Genomic DNA, 14,623 nt, shown 5'->3' with positions numbered 1-14,623 from the left:
ATCTAAAATGGGTCCCGAAATCTAAAGTTGGTGCATGTGAATGCTTTTATGTAATTTTTATTGAGGACTCACAAATTAATTTTCTCATTCTGCTGTAAATCATGCGTCTTATTCGAAATCGTATATTACTCGGCTATTTCGCAGCCAATTAAAAAACAAAAATCGACTTGCATACATATTTAGGATCATTCAGTGAATTACTGAATTCAAAATTTATAGGTCACCTTTTGGTTGATAGTAACATTTAAGGACATGAATGGTGACATGTCCGGAGTCTGTACTCTCAGGGCCTGAAAGGGCGGTTGACCCTCATTAAGCCTAGAATAAATATATACATATGTCAATTAAAATATTCTTTTAATGAAAATTTCTAAAAGAAAGAATGTCTTTGTCAAAATATTCGGAAAAACAAATAAATTGACAAAGTTATGGTTTGTTATTTCCGTGTTATAACAATTCACAATCCTCCAGTACCCTTGCACCGGCTTAAGCAGTAAAAAGAGAACGTTGCTAGTTGGCATGCATTGTACTTATAAGAAATAAAATGATTAGTGTATTTAGTTTCTTTAGTTTGTTTGTTTTGGTGTTGTTATTAATTGATTTTTTGTTATTGTTTGAATGTTTGTTGAGATTTACCTACCTACCTACCTACCTACCTACCTACCCCTATCGTGTTCTTTTCTTTATGTATTTTAAGAATTTCCTTTCGAACCGCTTTTGTATTATATTTTGTATGTGGGGGTGGCAATAAATAGGGAAAAAGAAAACACCAATATTTTGAAGTTTATTTATACTTGAGTTTTTTTAAATGGTATATCATGATTGTCAGGTATCATAACAGAATACAAAAGGCGAAGCATTTGCATGTGAATAGGATTTTATATGTTATTCGACTAAAATTCTATTGAGTTCCGTGCATAATTAATCTTCAACATTCTGTGTGAAGCACTGAAAAAGTTGTCAAATTTATATTTTAGGGAGTTTTTGAACATTTTACTTTCAAAAAGTGCGTCATAGTATATCATCATGTTATAAATAGCCATGATGAGGATACGTTGCTATGATATTGGAAGGTTTTATGTTAATCATGGCAACCATTATTTAACCGTATATATCAGCATAAATATTTACTTAATCACCGGCTCTTCTTTAGTACACATTTTTATTAACTCACCATTCCATACCTGTACAGTTGTATCGAAACAATTTAAATATTTTTCTGATTCTCTTTAAAAAGTGTTGACTTTTTATCAGTGAAAAAGACACAGTTTCACTTCTTTCAAATTATAAATGATTATAAATAATAATTTATTTCATATCATTAACATTTTGTTTTATTTAAATCTAGAACAATGTTAATCCTCACGTAAGTGAATGAAATCAGAAATATATGATAACATACAAATAGTTATATTCCTAAAGACGAAATGTTTATTTTGGTTTTACGGGGCACTAACACAATGTTGGTCAAAAGGCGCCGGAACCGGAAAGATAGTTTTGGCTAACCTCGGGTATCACAAACTTAAAACAACACCAGGGGTCAATACCACAAAAAAATAAACACTATAAGGAAGTAAATCATCAACGTTACAATCAATCAAACAATCAATCAACCAATCAACCGATCAATCAAACAATCAATCAATCAATAAGTTAAATATGTGTTGTAAAGAAAAAGTGATTTTTATTAATAAACATATAAATACACAAGTAATATGCTGCAAACATACACGAGGTGTGTTTTTGCAGAAAAAGGAAGAATATGCTGGCTCCAACAGCTATGACATATTATTAAAAAACAGTTATCTTTTAATTAATAAAACGTAACGTTTCAAGTAGTAAATGACTTTTAAGCACGATTATACATCTATATGTATCTATATGTATCATTATCATAAGCAAATAGTGTTAAGTTTATCGTGCACACATCATAAAATGTTAAACTAGTTTTTGGTTTCATATTTTATGTTTTTGTTTTCAGAGATGATTTATGTGATACTTTAAAAACCACAATGACTTAATATTTATTTATAAGAAGAGGTTTTGTTTAAACAGAAAAAAATGCAATTCACGTCCTTACAAAAGGTGTTTTGTATACGCATAAAATATCACTTGTCCGCAAAACGAACTACAATTTATTTTTTATGAAAGTATATATTAAAGTAAAGCGTCGCTTAAAAGTGAGTACGCATTAGTTTATTTTTCTTTATCTTTTATTTTATTTATTTTTTTATTTATTTTTTTTTTGTTATAAAATGTATATTATAGTTTTTTTTATTCTCCGAATATACACATATTGCTATATTACTTATATTCATATGGCTCACCTAAGAGCTATTTTCAAGTCCAAGTCAGTACCAATTTTGAAACTTTCCGAAAATTGATGAATGTTTTTTGTCTTCAGTAAAAGATGGTCAAGTCCATTTAATTAATTTATGGTTTTTAGGGTTAATAAAGTCACCTTTAGTACACAGTAATCATATTGTCTAGCAGTATATATTCAATAATGACCGGTTGGTATACGTAGGCATGCTATTCAATAAGAAAATTGATGTGTTTACCGTGAAAACTATTCAGTAAAAAGTTCATTGATTCGAAGGCTTTTAAGGTAGGCTACCACTCGTTACATTTTTTTTTTTTTTTTTTTTTTTTGGGGGGGGGGGGGGTAGTCGTTATATTGTTTAACGTTTCTTTACGGTATTGAATTATTAAAGAGTTCGTGTTTCCACATTGGCGTACTATAGAATTAACATGCGCAAAAGATTTGCACACGTGTTACTTACTGTACGTATTGCAGCTATAAATTCAAACGACCTTGCCTGTGTGTGCCCGTAAAAGTACTCGTGTCACTTGTTATACTGATCGGGTAAAATAAACTTGTAGGTTTATTAAAAAAAATAAGAAAAATTGTTTATGTACTAAAACACGCATTTCATTGTATGGTAATGTAAAATGATACCAAAATCATCGTAGACTAGACAAAAGGTTATAATAGAGTATATCATTACAATTGTTAAACTTTTACACCTGGGTTAAGCTTTAAACTTAATCTTTGACACACATTTCAATCCGCCTTTCTCATTGGCTAAGAAATTAACCAATCAGAGAGCTCTCCTTGAAAAAAAATAATGGCCTATTTAAGTTAAAAAATATGTATACTTAATGTAGTTCAAGTCTTTAAAAATACAATTGAACGCACTTGTCATAAGGTTATGCATGCATGCTTTAAATGCTTTTTAAAATGCGTTGTTAAAGGTATTCAACCGTTTTTTAAACTAATTTTGTGCCGATACGAACTGCTCCCCATTTTCTGATGATCTAGTTTAATTAAGAAACCAGTAACGATTCTATTTAGAAATTCTTTAGTAAAATCTCTTCAGAATAAATAATATATCATTTTATTTAGATTTTATGCATTTAAATCTACAGGTTTACAAGGTTAAACGTTCACCTTGAGTAAAGCACATGGTCGCGTGATGGATAAGTAATTAAGTAGGAACCTGAACATTCCTTTTTGACATTAAGCCTTACCATGCTAAATAGGTGTATCATAAACAGATTAGACATAACGTTCTTTTGAGGGAAAATTAAAAACATATTGTGACAAAATAGCGAACAATGCAGACTATGATCAGACGGTACAGATGTGCTAGGTCACCGTGGTTTGCACTGGTCGCATAGGTAATATTAGTAGCTGTCAGCAGGATTAAAGTTAAAATACTGATGGATTGTAGAATAGTTGTAAAATGATTGTTGTTAAAATAATTTATTAGCATTTTGTGTGTTTGGTTGATTGGGTTTTACGTCAGGCCGACACAGTATAGGTCATATGGCCGTGTAGGGAGCCTGGGTGTAGAACCATCCACGTTCCGTAAGCTTGCTGGATAGCTTCCTCTTATATAAGAACCCAAAGTCCCTGTCGGGATTCGAACTCACACCTATGAGGGCCAGGTGGTTTGAAGTCAACGACCTTAACCACTCAGCAATAGACGCCCCTCAGCATTATGTAAAATAGTCTGAAATACATAGTTAGAAAAACAGATTAATAACAGTCATGGATAATTCGATGTTTTAAATATGAGAAGAATTGAAGTGCGTATCGATGAAGAGAAAGTTTGTATATTATATGTTTTAATAGACTCTTTATAAATTAGGGGAAAATATGGTTATATACCTTTAAAACAGTTTATGCAGACTGTGTTACCATGACCTAGTTGGCACTATATAAATAACTGTATATATCGTAAAATGTAAACATTGAAATGCTTTAAGCTAATCAAAAAACATATATTGGCCACGTGACAATGATGGGTATTTACCCAAACTATTCTAACATGAAATTGGTTCTCTGTGGGGTTTTATCAGATCTTACGGAATAAAGAACCCTTTGATAAACAAAGATTACCTTGCAAAATTCTTTAAGTGCTCCAAATAGATTGCAATGGTAAAGTTGTCAAAACAAATTTAAATTTCGAATAGAAATGTGAAAATTATCCTGTAACGAATTGACAAAAGTTAAGAAAAAGTAAGCAAAAAAAAAAGTTAATTCATACTAAACATCGACATTGACATTATGCCATTTAATTCTAAGTGTAAAGGATTTCCCCTGCACTATTGGTATTGCAATATAAAGAAGAAGAAAAAATGCAAAAAAATAAGGCTGCCAACAGTAGAGAGCCTGGTCGGACTGCACGCACGCGCAGACTGGCCTGGCTCTTAACTTTTTGCAAAAGGCTAATCACTTTTTTGTTACAGAAAAATGAGGTGTTTCTCTATAATACAAATAAGTTGACTGCAAAAAAATGGAACTACAATATCAGTTCGACCATTAATCTAAAAAAAAGCTTTGCTAATGTTACTAGGCCAGTAAAAACTTTTCGGCCTTTCTGTCAATGTTCGGATAAGGACTATTGGTAATTTGTGAGGTGTTCCGAATGTTTCTACAGGGCAACAAATTGTGTATAGAATAAGAAAGACTTGCGGAGGCTCATGCCCAGTAGATATATCACGAGTAAAGTTTTTATATGTAATGAAATTTACTTTGGGTTTCGCAAAATGCATTGTAAGGTTAAAACGAGCGAACGGTTCAGACGGATTGATTGGTCGACATTGCCACTGGCGTTTAGACAGATTAACCGATCAATATTGCCACTGGCGTTTAGACGGATTAATCGGTCAATATAGCCACTGGCGTTTAGACAGATTAATCGATAAATATTGCCACTGGCGTTTAGACAGAGAGACGGGTCAATACTGCCACTGGCGTTTAGACAGATTAATCTGTCAATATTGCCACTGGCGTTTAGACAGATTAATCGGTCAATATTGCCACTGGCATTTAGACGACAGATTAATCGATCAATATTGCCACTGGCGTTTAGACGACAGATTAATCGATCAATATTGTCACTGGTGTTTAGACGACAGATTAATCAATCAATATTGCCACTGGCATTTAGACGACAGATTAATCGATCAATATTGCCACTGGCGTTTAGACGACAGATTAATCGATCAATATTGCCACTGGCGTTTAGACGACAGATTATCCGATCAATATGGCCACTGGTGTTTAGACAGAGAGACCGTTCAATATTTCCCCTGGTGTCAGTCGATTTCTATAGTATAGAGACAGATAGACAAGTTAGTTCCGCATATGGTTAGCTCAGCTTCACTTATATTGTTAAGCTTTATACTTACAGGTTAATATTGCTGCTAGCGCTCAGACAGACAGACAGCGGTTAGGTCAGACTCACCTCTTGTATTTAAACAACGATAAAAAGACGGAAATTTCTTGCTAGAAACTTGAAATAACTCTACTCATTTGATTAGAGCTTATTTTGGTTTAAGCTGTCAAACATATCAGAACATATCTTTAATTGATGCAAGTGTTTGTGACGTTTTACAATCAAAATGACACAATTACAACCAAACAAATTGATAAGAACAGATACCCCCACGAACTTTTGAAATATTCATATCTGTCTTTATTTGACGGTGCACACAAATATTTCGTTTTATCAGCATAAGAATACAAGATTTTACATATATATCACTCATTGTGAAGACTAGCAAAGTCTCTGCGAAAAATAAATTAAACGTGCAAAAATGCATGCAATCGTTTAATTCAAAGTAAATAAGATTAAAACATTGAAATAAATTAAATCCATTTTAAGTTTAGGAGATTTATAAAAGATTAATACAAATAATATTAACAGGCCGCTGGGCCGCTAGGCCGCCAACTTCACACATCTAACAATATTAACAATTCACGATTACGCACGATGTCATAGACTTTAAGTCAATTTTATTTGTATTTCTTAACCTTTTTTTCTTTCTGTTTTAGTATGAAATCTCTCCAGCCTTTTCTTCATGTTAGTTATATATTTGTTTAAACTTAACTATGCGGGATTTCATTTAAACTATTTTTTCCGTATCATATCAATTCAATGATTTACTCGTTAATAAGATACATCAGTTAATTGAAATTTTCTCTGATTGTCTTAGCTTATCAATCTATTTTGTTTTTTAATCGTCACTGTGGTTTGACAACTCTCTATAAAGATACAAAAGCGTACAGGAATTGACAAAAAGAAGGCAAAGATAAAGTTAAATATTTTATAAGTTTTAAAGGTACAGTGGAGCGGTTACCTTATGGTTAATGTGTTTGCCGGGAAGTGTGGATTCGAGCCCTTTAATTGGTCGCGGCTAAGTTACCTTATCTAACACCAGTACTGGTTAGTTCCAATAAGCAGGTCAAAGAATTGCTGAAATAAACTACAAGCTTTTGTTCAAAATTTTACATAAATAAATAATGTTTAAACTAAGTATATTGTCAAAACCGAAAGAGCAGTAGTTACTACCCCTATGACGCTGAATATTATTCGTCTGATGTTATCTGGGTCGCGGTAAATCACCAACCAAATCCAGTGTAAATTTTACATCATTTTATGAGACAAAATTCCGAAATTTGAGATTTTTATGACATATCGCGGTTAAGAAAAGATAAATACTAGTATACGGAAGTAAAATAAAAAAAAATCAGGTCAGAAAACATAAATTATTAAATTACTTCAAGCCGATCAGATTTGTTTTATTTTTTTCGATCCTTAAATTTCATCTTCTTATATACAACTTTATTACCACGATTAGTCTGATAAAATGACACTGATGTTACATTAGCTATTATAAACAGAGTAAGATCGATTTTCAACTGATTGCTTATGTTGTTAACATTTCTCCCGAGGATTATGGTCCACCAACTCAATTTATGTCATCTGGCGCCCAAACAGGAAAGATGATTTTGGCTAAACCTTGGGTGTTACAAACTTCATAGCAACACCAGGGGCCAAAATCACCTCACCTGCTGGAGCTTAAGAGGTGCTTAGACTCCAGTAATTCAAACCCATTTAGTAGCCTGTTACGATCATGCTTGGGTAAACGGTGACTGCAATTCTTATACCTCAACCATTAAAGGCATCCCCTTAGCCACAAGTAGTCATATTCTAGTAAAGATAAATAGATTATCACTGAAAGTGAAACAATCATATTAATACCTATATAAGTGACTGAAACCTAGGAAGAAGGAAAGAGTACGCTCTTCTAGCTGAAACAGTCTCTGTAGCCGGCAAGTGTAGGGAAACTAATGTAGCAGTATATTTCCTCCGACTCTCTTTAAATTACTTTTAATGTTACGTATTATACCGGTATATTATACAATTCAAACATTTAACTGTTGAGTAACTGCATATTACGTTCTTATAAAACTAAGTGATCGGGATATTAAAATATATTGTTTCAAGCTGCAATAGCATTTTCTCTATCCTTTAAAATGAAATTGTGTTCAATTTTTTTATTGTCAAGTTGTGCTGAATTGAATATATATTTCAAATAATTGACTGTTATAATGGTGCCTGACCAACTGTTGATATTGGAAAATGTTAGTGATAAAATGTAAATATCTTCACAAAATATAAAAAAAGACTGCCCCGGAACGTTTCAGATATGTATTTCGATGAATATTAACAGAAATTTTCATGCGAAGAAAATTATAAAATTGAATGGAATCATGGCAAAATGTAAACTTGTTTTACTCTGATATGTTCACTCCTGATATTCTCTTGGATGGGCAAAAATGTGACTTCTTTTAAATTTTCAAAAGATTGACTTTTAGAATGGTGATTGATCAATAATTGATCATTGATCATTGAAAATTTGAATGATACAATATGAATATGACCTTAATTATAATATTTCATGCATCAAAACTTCGCAATGCTAGTACTAACGTATAATATTTATGGCTCATCCTCTACCTTTGATTATAGTTTTGATTATGTCTTGTAGTATTGATGTTTTCCTTTTTGTTTTGTAAATTGTATAATATGTAAAATTATGAATATATAACTATAATATGTTTATGCATGTATATTGACCTATGTTTATATGTATTGCATGTATGGAAGAGGAACGTTAAGTTCAATTCCTTATTGTTGAATAAACGTATTCTATTCTATTCTATTCTATAAAAAGACTGCCCCTTTCTTTTAAATAATTGAACGCTACCGGTACATTCTGAATGATATTTAAAGAATTGTTCGTTAGTCGCATGGATTATTAATTAATGTGTTTCATTGTAAAGTATAAAAATGAACACAAAATGTCATAATATTACTGTTATTTTGATATATAACTGTGCATGGGCATAGTGTAACTTTAAATGGCAAACCCCCTTATTCTTTTTTTTTTCAGAAATAACTTTTATGGTCTACTTGTTATACAGATGAAACTTAATTTGTGCATTATACGTCTAAACGGGATGTGCGAATGAATATTAAATCATTTGATGACGTAACTTCCGCCAGAGATTACCAAAATACTAGTAGTAGCTACAGTCTGAATACAGTTTCCTTATTTGCTCTTCCGGTAATCAAGTTTACAATTGAATATCGCAACAACAATACTCAAATTTCAGAATCTTTATTGGTAGATATAAGTATGACCTAAATCGATGTTGATTTATTTTGATAATACTTAAACAATAGCAACTGGTCCTCAACAAAATTGTTGTGGTCCGATTCAGCGAACTAATAACAATATACAATGATGTAGGCAAAGGTGATACAGGCGGGAAATCTGCGTTATATAAGTAGTTGAAGAGGTCTTAATACGAGCAGGAAATGTTTTTAAGTACCGCGGAGTGCTCCGATAATTTTCCCCTCTCTTCGCTGAAAAAGGAACAACTTAAGACAAAGTAATTGTCATATCCAAGGACTCTCATTACCTCTCATCTTTGTTCTAGTGCCCACTAGAAATAAAAGAATGCATACTCCCGCCGGGGGAATCATGTTATAATAAGCGTTTTTAATTACTCCAGCAATAACATTACTTTTACAGAAATCATGCAAACTAAATCTAAACGCGTCCTGCATATTTAGAACAGAAATCTTCAAAATTCGTGATGATTAAATAACACTTGTGATTCGTTGCCTTTTGATTATCAATAGTATCAGGTTAATTTTTGTTTCTGCTTTTTTTCAATGTCAGCATTTCTTCATTCCATGATGGCTGATTTATGCCATGTCAAATTTTCGCTCCTCGGGATGCCAGTCGAAAACACGAAAAAAAAAGACAAAGTCATACTTTCTTTTGCTCCGCGGGGCACAAGACGAACTACGATGATACGACAGTCACCACTTTGTCTTATTGTCGTGTTTACGCCTGACGCCCCGCGGAGCGAAAATGCATGGCATAAAGCTGCCATCATACCATTCACCCTTATTATATGATGCATGCTTTTCAAATTAGTCATTTAACACATGGATCCCATAACACTGATCCTGCCTTGATAAATCCTTAATTTCAATCCTTTTTTCCCCCTTCTATTGTTTTCTTTTATGTCCTAAATAGTTGCTTTTACATGTTTACTCTCAGAAAAAGAGCTCTAGTCAAAGTAAACTTCTGATAGTTATAAAAAGTAAAGTATGAAAATAAACATACATTTGATAACTAAGATCTTGGCAAACTTTATGATATATTTTACACGCAATTGTGGACATCATTTTAAAAGAGAATATAAATTTTATTATATGCGTAGAAAAATGTGGAACCAACTCCTACCACTGAAAATGACTAATGTGTTTTTGTTTGACAATAAAAACTAATCTTAACACATATTTGTTATGCGCCGCGGATGAAAACAAACACAAAGTATATTAAAGTAATAACTATTTCTTAGTATTTTTATGATTTTCCCGACAATCGTACATTAAGTCTGTTTCTTAAAAAAAATTTCAAGTTCCACATAAAACTAATATTCGTAAATGCTTATAAACAAGGCAGTTACTGTAGTAGTCCTACACTGGTGGAAAGCGGTGACCAGGCGGTGACCAGATGGTCAAAATACCCGCCTGTTACATTGATAGCATAGGATTAAGACCATCAATGCTTCCTTGACCTAGCGTATGATTTTCCTTCTCACTTCTATAAATAGTTCTAGACATGTTCGTTTAAGATGACAGCGACAAGACTTTTATTTTTACTTTCCACAAGTTTCTAATTGTGAACCACTTGACATAGAATAAGTATAATTATATTGGCCGTCTACATCTATATATAATATCTTTTGCATTATTAAAGCGTGTAATCAGAGAAAAGGAATATTTCTCAGTGATCCATTGACTTACAGTATGCTTTGAAAATGCCGGCCGCACGATGGGTGTTTCATAGTCCTTCATTATTGACAACCACTTCATATTATCATATACATGTTTATATCTACGTGCGGTCCACAAACTTTATATCATATATAGATGCAATGCAAAATTTTCATTATCTAAATCTTTTAGTCTTGAAATATGACAGTAAAGATTAACCAAGGGAGATAAACGTTCACAAAACGCATCATCAGTCGATCTAGGTAACCAGTGGGACACCGAAAACTAAAGGCCAAACGTAAGATAACAAAGACCAACGAGGCAAGGCGGTATTCGCAAAAAGCAGGCCCCGACACATACCAACCACACCAGTAGGGCACCTAGAAGGCACCGAACAAAAACGGTAGAGGACACAAGGGCGGTGAAATGGGGAGTATGATAGGAAAAAGTAACTAAAGGACCCGATACGGCATTAAAGGGACAAGGGTTGTAAGGAAAAGGGTGGCCACAGGGCACAAAATGGGATAAGAAGTGGAATGGTAATGTAATGAATTCGGTATTTTTAGAAGTTATTACTAAAAATTACATTTACATTTTCAGTGACACTTACCATTCTACCGTGTTGGCCTTATTACAAAGATTGATGTCAGTTCTTTTAATGAAGTACAGTTCCTCATTTATACCAGGGTGCTGTACGGAACATCTATCTTGTTAACCGGGTATATCAGCTTTAATTACCATTCCTTCGATATTTATCATATTACCACCGGTCTGTTTCTCTGTTCTGTCTGAAATCGTCTGCTAATTTTCGGAATTCAAAACTTTAAACCTCTTTATTACACATTTCTACATACATATATTGTTTACTCAAAAACGTTTAGAAAAAGTTAATTAATCAAAATTTGATCTAAATAGAAAAGAGGACGACCTTCTATTACTATTTTATAAAACATAATCTGTTTAACTCATATAAGGGTTTTCAATTTTTCCTTGTCTAGAACGAGCTTTTTTATTTTTTGACAGTAAAGGGTGTATGACTTTGTAACAGTTGTTTATATGATACGGGTGGTGTTTCATTTTCCAGTTAGATAAATATTCAGTATCAAATAAGCTTTTACATTGATGAATGGGTAAAGTAATAGAAAGAGTATCGAACACACAGGCTATCTGATTTGTACTAGGGGGCGTAGCCCCCCGAGTATTAATCAGATTGCCGAGTGTTTTGATGTTCTTTCTCTTGTGTATCATAGTCAAACATAAAAACACGTTCCCTGTTGTCACAATATAAAACCCCAGAAAAAAGTAACCAATGAACGAGCATCTGAATATGATATTTCTGTCGCTTTTCCTTTCTCTGCAGTCACAATAAGTTAACCCCAGCAAAAATGAACCAATCAACGGGCATGCTCTGGAGTGCGGGTAACTAATACCTGCACTCCAGTTAACGCACTGTGCATGTATATGTATACGATTTAACCCTGACACATTTTCAAGAGAAATGTCCACAAACTATGATACAAATAAATGATTGAAATCATAATATTAAAGTACACGAATTTTAAGATTATAATGAATTAAACGTAAATCATCGACTTGAGACTTGGGCGTTTTTCGTAAACACATTTCGTGGATATCACTGAAATATATTAAACGATTTCATCCTGCTTGTTACGGAATACCATTAAGATTATCAAAAACTACTTGCTCATTTTAAAGGCCCACTATGTCTCAAACCTGCTTTTATTTTTATTCCTCAAAAGCTATAATAATTAAAGTGTAGTTTTATAGTATCCAAAAAGTTACTCATGGGCCAGTTACTGATTTTTACCCTTTACTCTATTTGGTTAACTTTTCAAATAACTCATCAGGAAGAATAACATAATTAAGAAATTCTCTGAACCTCTTGTTCTCATTTTTGTCCTTCTACACTTGCATGAAATATACATGTCTTACTATATGACTGAAATACTGTTGGGAGAAGGCGTAAAATGAAACAAACAAACATAATTATATTGCTTAGTTTCAAGACCGACTGCTATAAAAATGAAATTAAATAAGTATAAGATTCAATTAAATAAGATTTCCTCCAAAATATGAAGAAAAACAATCAAAACAGGAGAATGACGTTCAAGAAAAACATCCCTAATTGATGTCCGGTCACACATTACCCGTGCAAATTTACTCAGTAGGGCTCCAAACAGGAAATAAATTGGTAAAAAAACGGAAGGGAACCACTGGCGGAGGGAGGGTTGTAAAAATTGCAAGTCCGACGGCATATAGCTGGTGTTTTTCTTCTTCTTCTTTTGTTGTTGTTGTCTAATAATGACGATGTCTAGGTGATATGTGTGTGCTTTTAAGTATGAACTTGTGAGTTCGGAGTTTTTTGGATAAAGTAAATGACTCAAAGATCTATAAAATCGACTGGTGATATGTATTGTAAATTTGTTTATATATTTATGACGATGTATAAATGTATAAAAAAGTAAAAAAATAAAGTACAATGTATCTGTTCTGTTCTGATTAATGCACAATATTTCGCCGACGTTGCTGGGTTGAGTCTATCTACAGGTATGATTAATTATTGTAAAATTGAAATAGATGAATGAATATAACGCCTACCTCAAAATGGTAACAATATTTTACAACAAAAATGTTTTTACTCATACTTTGAACTATATTTTAACACTAAGCCACTTGGCAAAGAAAATTAGTGAATGAAATTGCAGAGGCAGAAAATAACAATGAGTAAATGATATATTTGTTAGCACAAGCTAAGTATCTCCAGTTAAATATAGAGAAACTGTATCGATAATGCTAAATGAAATCAGGCGTGTATTTAGTAAAACAAATATTTTCCCAGTAACCTACTAACCAATAAAACTTTCGTCGCACGATGGGCGTGTCACAATTCTCAGTCATGTGTACAGAATACATTTTAATGTAAATAACTTTAAAATAATGCTTCCGCCTACATAATTTTAAATAAATACATATTACGAATACTTTCATTTGAAACCACACATCATCACTGCCACGTGACAAAACTTTAGCTTACACAGCGGAAGGAGAAGCTATGTGCATGAGTGAACTTCCAGTAAAACCACCAATCTTCCCTTCTCAGTGTGTGAAAATACGTCTCAAATCAATTACCAACCATTTCTTACATATCAGATTGGCGTTTCCGTGAGTTTTACCCATGCCGGAAATTTCATCTGGCATGGGGGGTTCCAGATGAGTCGCGTGCTGTACAATGGCACGCTTAGGATGACGTCATTTTACCGTTATGAATGTTAGTTGTAATTAATACGCTGTTGTAAGAAAGTAGTTACGGTTGTAATGATATAAATTTTCATTGAAAATAAAGATAAAGAATTTAAAATATAATCGAATATGGTAGAATATGCAAGAAAAAACATCTGACATATGTTTGCGGTTCGGATCGGAATATCCGTCCCTCGGTGACCCGCCCATGGGCGGTAACTCGGCAAGCCTCGTTACCGCCCAATGGGCGGGTCACCTCGGGACGGATATTCCGATCCGAACCGCAAAATATGACAGATATTATTATTCTTGCAACATTTTCTTATCAACCCAACTTAGTCCAGGTAAAGACCGCGAGAATTAGACACCAATATGCTAGCGATGCCGTTATAGTTCACGGTGCATATCCATATCCGTACCCTCTTTGCGAAATCTGCTCAAACGGTACCCTCTTTGAACATGCACAGGTCATTCTCTGCTAAAAACAAACCAGCGATGGATAACAATCCAGTAAAATTTCATTGTAATAAGGAAAGGAGGTATGACACGTAGAAAAGATGTATACCACGGAACACTAGTATGTTTTATTTATGTGCTGATTTGTTATGTGCCCGATTTTCATGTACTGCAACTTCACAATAAGCTACAAAAATCGACATGTCTTGCCTCGCCCATCACCTCGACATATTTTTTGGGCTGAAATGAAC

The sequence above is a fragment of the Ruditapes philippinarum genome, unplaced genomic scaffold (genome assembly GCF_026571515.1).
Source record: "Ruditapes philippinarum isolate M1 unplaced genomic scaffold, ASM2657151v2 ctg1462_1_1_1_1, whole genome shotgun sequence".
In the NCBI taxonomy this organism is placed as follows: Eukaryota; Metazoa; Mollusca; class Bivalvia; order Venerida; family Veneridae; genus Ruditapes; species Ruditapes philippinarum.
Note: the sequence above shows the minus strand (reverse complement) of the source record.